Raw genomic sequence first — 11763 nt, 5'->3', positions numbered from 1 at the left:
AAGGTTGCTTCTATGGATAACATATAGATATCCATTGTCTAGGCCTACTACTCAGCTATTTATGAAATGAATTACAGAAGAGGTATCATCAATGATGACTAAGCTGATTGGCTCTAGTGCAAGTGGGAGATTGTTGGAAATGTGCCCTAAAACCAATCATATGATGATACTTTACGGACATTTCAAACTAATGTAGTTTAAAGGGCAAACATTATTGTTTGAGCCGTCTCATATAAATGTTATATGCTTAAACGATAAGTCCAAGGAATATGTGATTGGAAGAATGCGATCTAAAGAAGTTAGATTCATGAGACCATTCTTTCGTTGACACATCCTAAACGTTCCTGATCATAGGATTGTCAATTGGGCATTGACAGTCCGTTAAGATCAGTACGTGCTATGTCTTCTCTCAGGGAGAGTGACTAGTCTCGAGTCATTGGTGTGTGTGACATCAAGACAAGTACGTAGGTGCTCAATAGAGAATGAGTTCACTGAACACGATCAACGAAGAGTTCTCATATTCATGTCACATGAGAACTCATGGTTGGGATAATGCAAATTAGTCTTTTGACCTGAGGCATCACAGTTGTCTTGTGGTTAGGTCCTTAATCTTTGATTATGTCAACGTCACTCTATCAGGGTGTCCACGGCATCGTCGGGGTTAAGCCACTTAGCCATGGAGGCAAGTGAATGCGCAACAAGGGATCTCTAACCTTCAAACTGTTTGAGGGAGAATACTCTATGATATGATTTGGAATCTCTGGCCAGAGTATGAATGAAATGTTGGAATGCGTTCCAGATCACATTCAAGGTAATCATATAAGCACAAGATTCACATTGGATAGTAGACATGAATAAACTATCAAACCAAACAATGTGGTCAAGAGTATTGTATTAGAGAAAGACCGTATTGCATTTGTAATCCTAAACTGAATAGGTTCTCCACCTCTTCTGATTAGCTTGGGTAACCATGATATGCTGCTAGGTGTCACTCATGGTTTGTGGAAGCCCTAAAAGTGTATTATCACTAACGGGAGAATTGAAAGTAAGTTTCAATTCACAATCGATTTGAAAGAGTTTGAATCGCCCACTGCCTCGCTAAAAAGAACCTAATGGATCGTACACCGTGTAAGGTAGAGTTTGAAGATTCAACGGAAATGAGTAAGAATAATTAAATGGTTTAATTATTTATGGCAAGGATTAATTAATATGATTATTAATCAAACGAATAAGTTCGTTGAAGACCTCGGGATAGTTTTGGACCTTAAGGCCCAATGGGCTTCGAACGTCAAGCCCATTGACTTAAGTTGTATGACAACTTAATGAATAATGATTCACAAAGGCCCAAATAGCCCAATTAATCCCCATAGGCCGGCCATTTAGAGGAGGGTAGTGAACTTGGCTTAATTGCAAGTTTGCCACTCCATTGTGAGGTGGTATAAAGACATCTTTATAGCCATTTCATCCTTAGGGTTTTCTAGGGAGTAAAGATGAGAACACAAACCTCCCTTTGCTCTCAAAGAATTCGGCCAATCTAGAGGGGAAAATCTAGCAATCTTACTTCCTCTAGGTCACTCATTTCTTCTTTCAATATACCTTGGTGTGGAGACTTAGAGGTTCTCAATTTTGGGAACTTGGAGAAACCTTTTCATCCATCCAAATCCATGGATCCAAGATGCAAGGAATGAAGACCCTCTCTTTGGGTGATTAGCCTTTGCTTATGCAAAGAGGAATCTACAAAGGTATTGATTTTTCAACTCACTTTGTTTTGAGTTGAGTCTTGATTCACCTATCTACTAGGCTTTGAATTTCATGGGTAAATGTTTTGTTTTAAGTGCATACAAGCATGATTCCGCCTTTAATATGTTAATTGCATGCTATTGATGTTGCTTAAATGAACATGTTTTTCACAAATTTTCCTTCATGAGCAACAAAGCATTCTAACATTCAGCCATACATTGGCATGTGGAGGACATTTTGGTGCCAAAAAGACATCTCTAAAAGTCTTACAATCTGGTTTCTTTTGGCCTACTTTATTCAAAGATGCTTTTGATTTTTGTTCTAAGTGTGATAGGTGCCAGAAAATGGGGAACATTAGCCGAAGAAATGAAATGCCATTGAACAACATTTTGGTGGTGGAGCTCTTTGATGTTTGGGGAATTGATTTCATGGGACCATTTCCATCCTCTTTTGGCTACTTATACATATTAGTGGCAGTGGATTACGTATCCAAATGGGTTGAAGCCATAGCTACAAGAACTAATGATCATAAGGTTGTTTTGAATTTTCTTAAAGATGTGATTTTTTGTAGGTTTGGAACCCCAAGAGCTATTATTAGTGATGGTGGCAGCCATTTCTGCAACAAACCTTTTGAATCCTTGATGAAGAAGTACAACATCAACCACAAAGTGGCAACCCCATACCATCCTCAAACCTCAGGACAAGTGGAGATTAGCAACAGGGAGATCAAGAACTTTCTGATGAAGACTGTGAGCCCTACAAGGAAGGATTGGTCATTGAGGTTGAATGATGCACTATGGGCATATAGAACAGCATACAAGACCCCCATTGGCATGAGTCCTTATCGCCTTGTGTTTGGGAAAGCTTGTCATTTGCCAATGGAGCTTGAACACCGTGCATATTGGGCCATCAAGAAGTTCAACTTTGATTACAAGGATGCTGGAATAGCAAGGAAGCTCCAACTTAATGAGTTGGAAGAACTTAGAAATGAGGCATATGAGAATGCCAAAATCTACAAGGAACGGACTAAGCTCTATCATGACAAGGCCATCCTAAGGAAGGAGTTTCACCAAGGTATGAAAGTACTTTTGTATGACTCACGTTTGAGACTTTTTCCAGGAAAACTGAAGTCTAGGTGGGTGGGACCATTCAAAGTACTGCAAACATTTCCCCATGGAGCTGTGGAGATAGAGAACATGAAGAATGGCACCTCTTTTAAAGTCAATGGGCAGCGATTGAAACCATATTTGGAGAAAGTAGAGGAGGAGCCAGTGTATCAAGTTGTAGATTTTCTTGAGTTTACAACACCATGAACAAGCTACCATGTCTTGCCTAGACATTAAATAAAGCGCTTGCTAGGAGGCAACCTAGTGTGGTTTGTGTTCTTTCTTTATGTTGTGTTTATATTGTTACCATTCCATATTCTTTGCCTACTTGCATTGCATACAAATTTTAAACATCGAGGACAATGTTTAGATTAGGTTTGGGGGTGTGGGATGGAAAGTTTTGTGTTTTAAGTTTGTGTTTTGTGTTTGTTTTATGTATTAGTTTTGGTTAAGGGTGTTTTGCTTACTAATATGAATGAATATGAGGGCTATGTTTGAAAACAAACGATTGGGTTGCTATGAAAAAGTGTTGCATCTTGTTGTCATGTATAAAGCTTTAACTCTTGGAATTATGATGATAGAGGTACCATACTTAAATTCTGGAAGAAGAATAGTTGAGACTACCCTAGTGAGTTATTTTGAGCCTAATTGCTTCTTTGAGAGGGTTTAAAGTGTTTCTACTCCTATCTTTTTCTTTCAATTTCACTCTAAATGATCTCATTACTTCTATTTTGTTTGGATACTAAGAATCATTCTCCTTTGCAGATACCATGTGTTTAGTATCATTCATGAATGAACTCAATGAGATGATGTTAGGCTATGCATGTTTAACTACTAAAAGGCTTAAATCCTACCCATTTGTGTGCTTCATTCACCCTTGTTGCAGCCAAACACTTTAGTCTAATTCTTTCATCACCCACACCATAATCTACCCATTCTAGCTCATTACAAGCCATACCTTATAGTTTGGGGAATACCAATGTGATGAAGACTAAGGGCAGATTGAGTTATAAAGCAAGATTGTGGCGTGTACCGAGGGCACCTATGTTGAAAATGTTTCTAAAAAAAAAAAAAAAAAAAAAAATAAGAGAGGATCAAAGCGGAGACAAATTCCAAATCGCCTCATTATAAAGCATAGGGCCTGGACGCCAAAAGCAAAAGAAGACAAATGCCAGTGAAGAGCCTCAAAGACACTTTGGTATGCCCCAAACTCTAGTATTTCATATCAAGTCTTTCATAACCTATACCCTAAGCCTTGCATTACAATCTTGAGAAAGACCTAGCTGATCATTGAGGATGTATTCATGGGTGATGGTAAGTGTGTGTGTTATCTGTATTCTTAGCATTTGATTCATTTCATGAGATCTACTCAGAAACTGTGCTTCCATTTCAGATTTCATATGTGAGAATTTTGATTTCCTTTACATAATTTCACTCATATATGTTGTTGAGAGACTAAACCTTAAGATCTGAGTGAGAACTTGAGTGGAAGCTGTGAGGAGTAGAGTTGAGGCAAATTCTATCTTAAGCATTTGGGTATGGTGACCTTGAAGTTGTAAGATATGGAGAAAAATCTTTATACGTTACAATTGATACGATTCTTTGAAGTGGCAAACTTTTGAGTTGAATGAATGACAAAACCTTCATTGGTTCTTATTAGTTTGTTTAAAGCATGTATTAGCCAAATTGTTTGCAGTGTTTGTAGATGTTTGTGGGTGTCATCACTGTAAACCCTCAGGAGACACAACTCCTCCAACTAGGGACACCTAGGGGTTCAAAGGCTTGTTGCACATGCTCAGTGCAATCGTTTAGCCAGCGAAAGTGGTTTAGTTAGATGTTTGTGTTTTGTGTGTTTTAGTTTTAAGTTTGCTCGAGGACTAGCAAAAACCAGGTTTGGGGGTATTTGATAAGTCACATTTTGCATGCATTTATATCTTCCTTATTTGGCGTCTTTGTGATTGTTTTGGATTAAACTAGTTGCATTTTACATTATTTGGTGTTAGTGTGCAGCCAAGGGTGAATTTGGATCAATGGGAAGGCAAATGAAGTAAAAACATTCTAGAAAAGATGTGAAGTGTTAAGAAATGCAATTCGGCCATATTGGGTGATTCTAAACAAGGCAAAATCATTGAAGTCAGCTATGTGTGTTCCAACACCAAAACATGCATTCACATGCATGTCACAACCTTGGCCGTGTGTTCCCATATCATCCCATCATTTTATGCACTTCTAGCACCAAATCAGATTCCTCACAATCTGGCCGTGCATTCCACTACTTGTCCATCTCCCTTTTGCGCCAAAAACACCCATTTCCATCACTTAATTCATTTCAGCCATTTTGACACCAACAAACACAATCATGCCGTGCACTCCCATGTGATTGCAAGTCAGATTATGCATTCCATTACCTTTCTCCACTTCATCTTTGCAGAAATCCACATGCATCTTGATTAAATATACCACATACCTGCAGATCATGTCCATTCCTTGCATCCTTTATTCCAGAAAATCACTCATCCCATCATTCCATGCCGTGTGCTTTCTTCACCTTTCCAGAATTTGTACAAACAATTCACCTTTGCAGATTCCACTCACTTGTTGCAGCAAGGGCACATGCATTTTGATTAAACAAACCACATACTTGCAGACCTTGTCCATGCCGTGCGACCAACACCTCAGAAACCCATTCAATTCCAGCTCATTTGATGCTATTCCATCTCACTTGTGCAGATTGAGATCCAATCTGATTGTTGGAGCCACATTCCTTTCTATAAAACAAGGTTCACTTCACCCTTCAAGGGGTTCCGCATTTTTGTTCTTGATTCAGTCCATTATACACACATATAGCCACTCCATTTCCCCTCCATTCTCTGCCCATTTCACTTCATTTTCTGTCCATTTCTGTCCCAAGGGAAGAAACCATTCAACCATAACCAATTTAGTTCACTTGCATCACAATTGGAGAATCAAGTCCGAAGGCCACTCTTCAAGGAATTCAACATCAGTTTTGCTTCAAGGGTTTCTTCTTCTTAATTCTATGTTCACTCATGTTATTTATTTTTATGTCAAACCTTTGTAAACATGAAGTGTAACTAATCTTCCTCTAGGGATTCGATGTAACCTTGCAAAGTTTGCCATGTAATTAAGTTAGAATGCTCAGTTTGTTCATCTATTTCTTGTTTCATTCTCTGATTTAATGGTGACTTAGTGTGTTGATTTTAATGTTTGATCATCATTTGAATTAATCATAAAGTTGTGTAGCCAAGATTAGAACACACATCATGCATAATCTTGGTAGATATGTGAATGAATGAAGGGAATGTTTAGCACACATCCTGCCGAGTTATTCCCTTTAGTTTTATGAAAGTTTCTTGTGCATTACATACTCTTCATTATGAACCAAAGTTGCACATCACAATTAGGTTCATGATTAGAGACATTTGATCAAATCCACACATCATATGGTTGATCATGTCCAAGTGAAACAAACTCAAGAAATAGGTAGATGAATGAGTACAAACTAACTTAACAAACATGGACTTAGTTGAGCAATAGTGAAATCGAATCCCTAGTTTCATTTCCATTGGAACTATCTCATTGTATTAGTTGTTGATTCATTTATTTGTGTTTACTTCATTTTCTTATACTTTCAAGTTACAACAACAAATCTGCCTATTTTGATTAGTTTGATTCATTTCTTAATATGCCTAGTTTGATTAGTTTGATTCATTTCTTAGAGTTCTTGCAAAACAAGTAATTACATAGGTCCAATTAGTCCCTGTGGATTCGACACCCTTGCTTGTGCCATTATACTAAATATATTCTAGCATTAAGAAGGAAATATACATCAACAGCTGCATAGGTGCTGTATAGAACTCCTTATATGGTTGCCAATATTCTCCTTGTTGAGCCTCCTCGACTTGGTTTTGTGAGCCCTGCACCGAAGAAATTAATTCATTAAGAGCTTGATTATAATCTATTGACAAACCTTGGTTTGGTTGGGCATATTGTATATGAGGTTGTGGTGGATGCATAGACGTTGAATAGAACTCCTCATAGGGCTGCCAATATCCTTCTTGTTGAATATGTTGAGGTTCCCACCACGTAGAGTTTGAATGATCACTCCAATCCGAATTGTAATTATTGGAAAACACGTCGTTCCTTGATTGATTATGATCAAATGTACCAACTCTTTGCATTTGGTACTCTTCCATAAGCTGTGACAAAAGGGAAGCATTATCAAGTGCCATGTCTTGCGTCTAAAATCAACAAAATAAAACTAAAAATATATACACACAAACGAAAATAAAACAATCCAAGAGATTAGCAAAGTTGCTAATCCCCGGCAACGGCGCCAAAATTTGATGCGAGAATTATACGCACACAAATTAAACCCTCTTGTTGTCAAGTTGTAGTAAGGATGCAAGTAGGGATCGTTCTAGACCGGGGATTAGGAGGGCTTGCTAAAACCTCTAAATTGACTCAAAAACATAAAAACAAAGTTAAAAACGTTCACAAAGACTCAAAGGACTCAAAACAAGTTCAAAAGACTCAAAACTGCCTAAAAACACTAACGAGGCAGTTTCTGACCCTAAACACAAATTTGGACGAATTTAAGATTATAGGTTGATTCAAAACACTTTAAAACACAAATTAAGACACTCTAACACTAAACTAGACTCAAAGAATGCAAAACTAAACACTTAAAACACTAAAACAAACCAAAAGACTCAAACATCACCCAAAACACTCAAAACTGCCTTAAAAACACTTTCTGGGCAGTTTTGAGCACCTTGGTGAATTTGGACGAAATTAAGTTGTAACTTGACTCGAGACTCTTAAAAACATAAACTAAATTGATTTCTAACTAATTTGACAATAAAGTAAAGGGGGATTTAGGGTTTGACGAAATTAAACTAAATGAACAAATTACAATTAAAACAGAATGTAAATATGAAATGGATGAAATGGAATGAATGGATGCTATGGCTAGCTAAGGGGTTCATCTCCACACATGTTACACTTGCATAATAAAAAGATTTCCAATTGCATTTCAATAAACCATGAATTCTCAACACCCCAAGTTAACCGTGATTGCACTAATTAACCCTCAGATTTTCCTAATGTTATTGAATTGGATGATTGCATACGACAACCCAAAACATTTCCCACAAGTCCCCTACATGATTGTATAATAGAGATACAAGCAAGAATCATTAAGTTCTTTGAAAACCATAAGCATTGACGAAGCACTTGTTACTATGATTGCATGAAACTCATGCCAAGAATTTATTTAACGCGATTGTTTATAAGCAACCTCCACTACTTGTGAATATAAGTTCATAACTATTAGGTGAAACTCACTTATATTCTAGCGTCATATTCATGCATGAAGATTAAGCGTACACTCTCAATAAACATACATAAATAGGTTATCAATCAAATAGTTTAAACAAATTGAATCCACAACTTATGAAACGCAATTAGAAGTAATCAAATCAAAATGCAAGCATAAACATATATTTCGAATCCCCCCCTAGCCAAGGGGGGGTTTAGTTCCTCATGATACAAAACAAAGAGAATCAAAGAAACACCTAAACATTCCAACAACTCAAACTTGAATTGTATGAACGTTTAGGCCCTCTTCTCTTCCATTCCTCATTCGTACAAAACAAAGAGTATTGAAATTAAACATTGAAATCAAAGAAACACCTAAACATTCCAACAACTCAAACTTGAATTGTATGAACGTTTAGGCCCTCTTATCTTCCTCTTCGTTGTAGCACAAGGTCTAAGGATAGTTTGATGGTGTGAATGGTTTGGGGAGTGGTGAAAATGGAAGGAGGAAGCCACGGCAATGGGATGATTTCTGGTGTGGTGTTTGGATTATTAGGGAGAGAGCATGGCACAAGGGAATGGTTGGTGTTTGTGACTGAAATGTGTATGGAAGAATGAATTGTGTATGAATGGGAATGAATGAATTGTGGCTGCAATGGATGCTTATTTATAGGTGAAAATGAGGGAATATGACAGCTAGGAACTTGGTGGAAATCTGGAATGGTGATGGGAGATGCATGTGGCTGATTTATGCATGTGATTAAAGGGTAATGACAGCTAGGTTATGATGATGAATGCATGTGCAAAGTTGGTTGAATGATTATGGGTGCATGTGGCTGATTTATGGTGCAATGATGAAAGGCAAAGTGCATGTGGCTGATTTGTGAAGGGAATGCATGTGGAATGAATGTGTGAATGATGGCAGATTGTGTATGTGAATGATTAGGGTGAATGTGCATGTGCTTTGACAGCTAGGTTGAATAAATTAAAGGGAGTGCATGTGGCTTGGCTGGAATGATTGGAATGCAATCTGAAATGGGATGTGTTGGTGTGAATTTCTGGTACAAAGGGCCTCCTTTGGTCTTCAATTTCGTCCATCTACTTGGCTTCAAGTATATGCAATCCATTTAACGCCCCAAACTACTCCAAAATGCACCAAAATGCACCATTTTGCATACTTTGCCCTTAGAACCTGAAAACACACAAAAGAAGCATAAAGGACTAAAATAACTAAAGAAACATAACGTAAATGCACGAGAACAAGACATTTAAGTCGCATGAATATGCTCCTATCACCCACACCTTGTGCCGCAGTAAGGAAGAAAGAGGAAAGCCCTAGCCGTGCATGCCATTTGACTTGGAATTGCTAGAACGTTTTAGGTATAATCTTTCTTGTGCTTTTCAATGTTTAATTTCAAGAATCTTTGCTTTGTGAGTATGAGGAACTAATCCCCTTTTGGCTAGGGGGAATTTCGAAACCATGGCTATATTTGCAATATGATTTGATTACTTCAAGTTGTGATTTCATGAATTGAGAATCCAATTTACTTATCTGTTTGAATTAAAACTTGTTTGTGTATGTGGGTTGAGAGTGCACACTTAATTTGCATGCATAAATCTGATGCTAGGATATAAGGAAGCTTCACCTAATCGTTGTGAACTTATATTCATAAGTAGTAAAGGTTGTTAGCCACAATCATGTTAAGTAAATTCTTGGCATAAGTATCATGCGCTTTCATAGTTACGAGTGCCTCATCAACACTTATGATTTTTGTAGAATTTAATGATCTTTGATTGTTTCTCGATTAGGCGCTTTCATGTAGAGAACTTTTGAGGAATAATTTGATTGCAATGCGCTAATTCCATTCAATTCAATGACCTAAGGAAAATCTGAAAGTTAATTTAAGCGTACCTAATTAACTTGTGGTGTTGAGGTTAATGATTCATTGAAAAAGCAACTGGAGAGTGTTTTGTATGCAAGTATGTCATGTGTGGAGAAAGACCTCCTAGCTAGCCCATCATCCATCTAATTTCACTAAATTTGTGCAAATCTGCCTAGTTCTAATTTTTATTTTGTTTACTTTATTTTCGTCCAAAACCAAATCCCCCTTTATTTTAGAGTGTCTAAATAGTTAGAATCTGTTTTAGATTGTGTTTTCAAGTGTTTTGAGTCATGTTAAAACCAAAATTCGTCCAAAATTGTGTTTAGAGTCAAATCTGCCCAGTTTGTGTTTTTAGGCAGTTTTGAGTGTTCTTAGCTTAGTTTGAGTCTTGTGAATTTGTTTTGAGTCTTTTAAGTTTAGTTAAGTGTTTTAAAGCTTAGTTTTATCTATTTGGGTCAGTTTAAAGTGTTTAGCAATCCCTCCTAATCCCCGGTTTAAGAACAATCCCTACTTACCTATATACTACAATTGTCAAAAGAGGGTTAATTTGTGTGTTAAGTTAATTTTTGCATCAGTGTGGGGGGGGGGGGGTAAACAAGTTGTTTTTACATGATTTTCGTGGGATTTTATCATCTATCACTTCTAATGTTGTTTCTCACTGTTTTTAAGTGTTTTTAGTGTGTTTTGAAGTGTTTTTATGACTTTTGATCAGAAAATACGAAAATTTTACAAAAAAATTATCAAAACAGTTTTGAAAAACCCAAAAAGAGTTGTTTTAAAGTTGTTTTTTTGTGTTTATTTGTGTCTTAGGTTACCTTCCAACACAATGATGAGGATTTGGTTTTTAATTACATGACTATTAAAGCATGTTGTAAACATGGATGGAAGTTTGATTTACGCTTTGGTTTATGCTTGGTTATAGTTATAGTTTACGAATTCACATGTAATCACAAAGAGAAAATCAGTTTTTGTAACATGCTTGAAGGAAGGAACTGAAACTAGCGCTACATCCTTGAGAGACTTGAGCCTAAAACGTTCTTTGGAGAGTATAAATCTGTGATTTCTTGTTTTCTAAAGTCGTTGCATGATCTCATCATTCTTTGCTTGGTTGCTACTTAGAATGCATTTCATCATTATAGTTCAATACTAGAACTCATGCCCATTTCATTCAAAGCATGATATTGATTGCATAACATACAATAAGATGAAGTTGTTTAGTTAAACCAAAGCCAAAAAGGCTAACCCTTTTGCATATGTATTGTAGGATTACTCCTTTTGAGCCTTTTCAGGCCTATTTTCTTTGTTAGCCCCATCATCCTTACCTAGCCTAGATTAGGACTTTCCATACCCTTGTTCTTAAAGGATAGTGAAGCATGACTTAGAATGGATTCCTTTTGATCAACATATTGCAGAAAACAAGTGTGGGGGAAGGTAAAGGGCACGGCAAAGAAAGAAAATAAAGAAAAAATTCGTGAAGAAAGCTTTGGGTTGTCATATGATGTCATCCAATCCAACAACTAAAGGAGAATCTAAGGGTTAATTAGTGATGTCACAGTTAATCTGGGCGATGCGAAATATTCTAACACACAAATTAACCATCTTTTGACAATTGTAGTATATAAGTAAGTAGGGTTCGTTCTTAAACCGGGGATTAGGAGGGATTGCTAAACACCTTAAACTGACTCAAATAACTAAAA

This window comes from the organism of the source record quoted next, unplaced genomic scaffold (genome assembly GCF_019419815.1).
Source record: "Pyrus x bretschneideri cultivar Hongxiangsu unplaced genomic scaffold, Pyrus_bretschneideri_v1 Contig106, whole genome shotgun sequence".
In the NCBI taxonomy this organism is placed as follows: domain Eukaryota; kingdom Viridiplantae; phylum Streptophyta; class Magnoliopsida; order Rosales; family Rosaceae; genus Pyrus; species Pyrus x bretschneideri.
The sequence above is the reverse complement of the archived record's forward strand: the minus strand, read 5'-3'. Positions refer to the sequence as shown.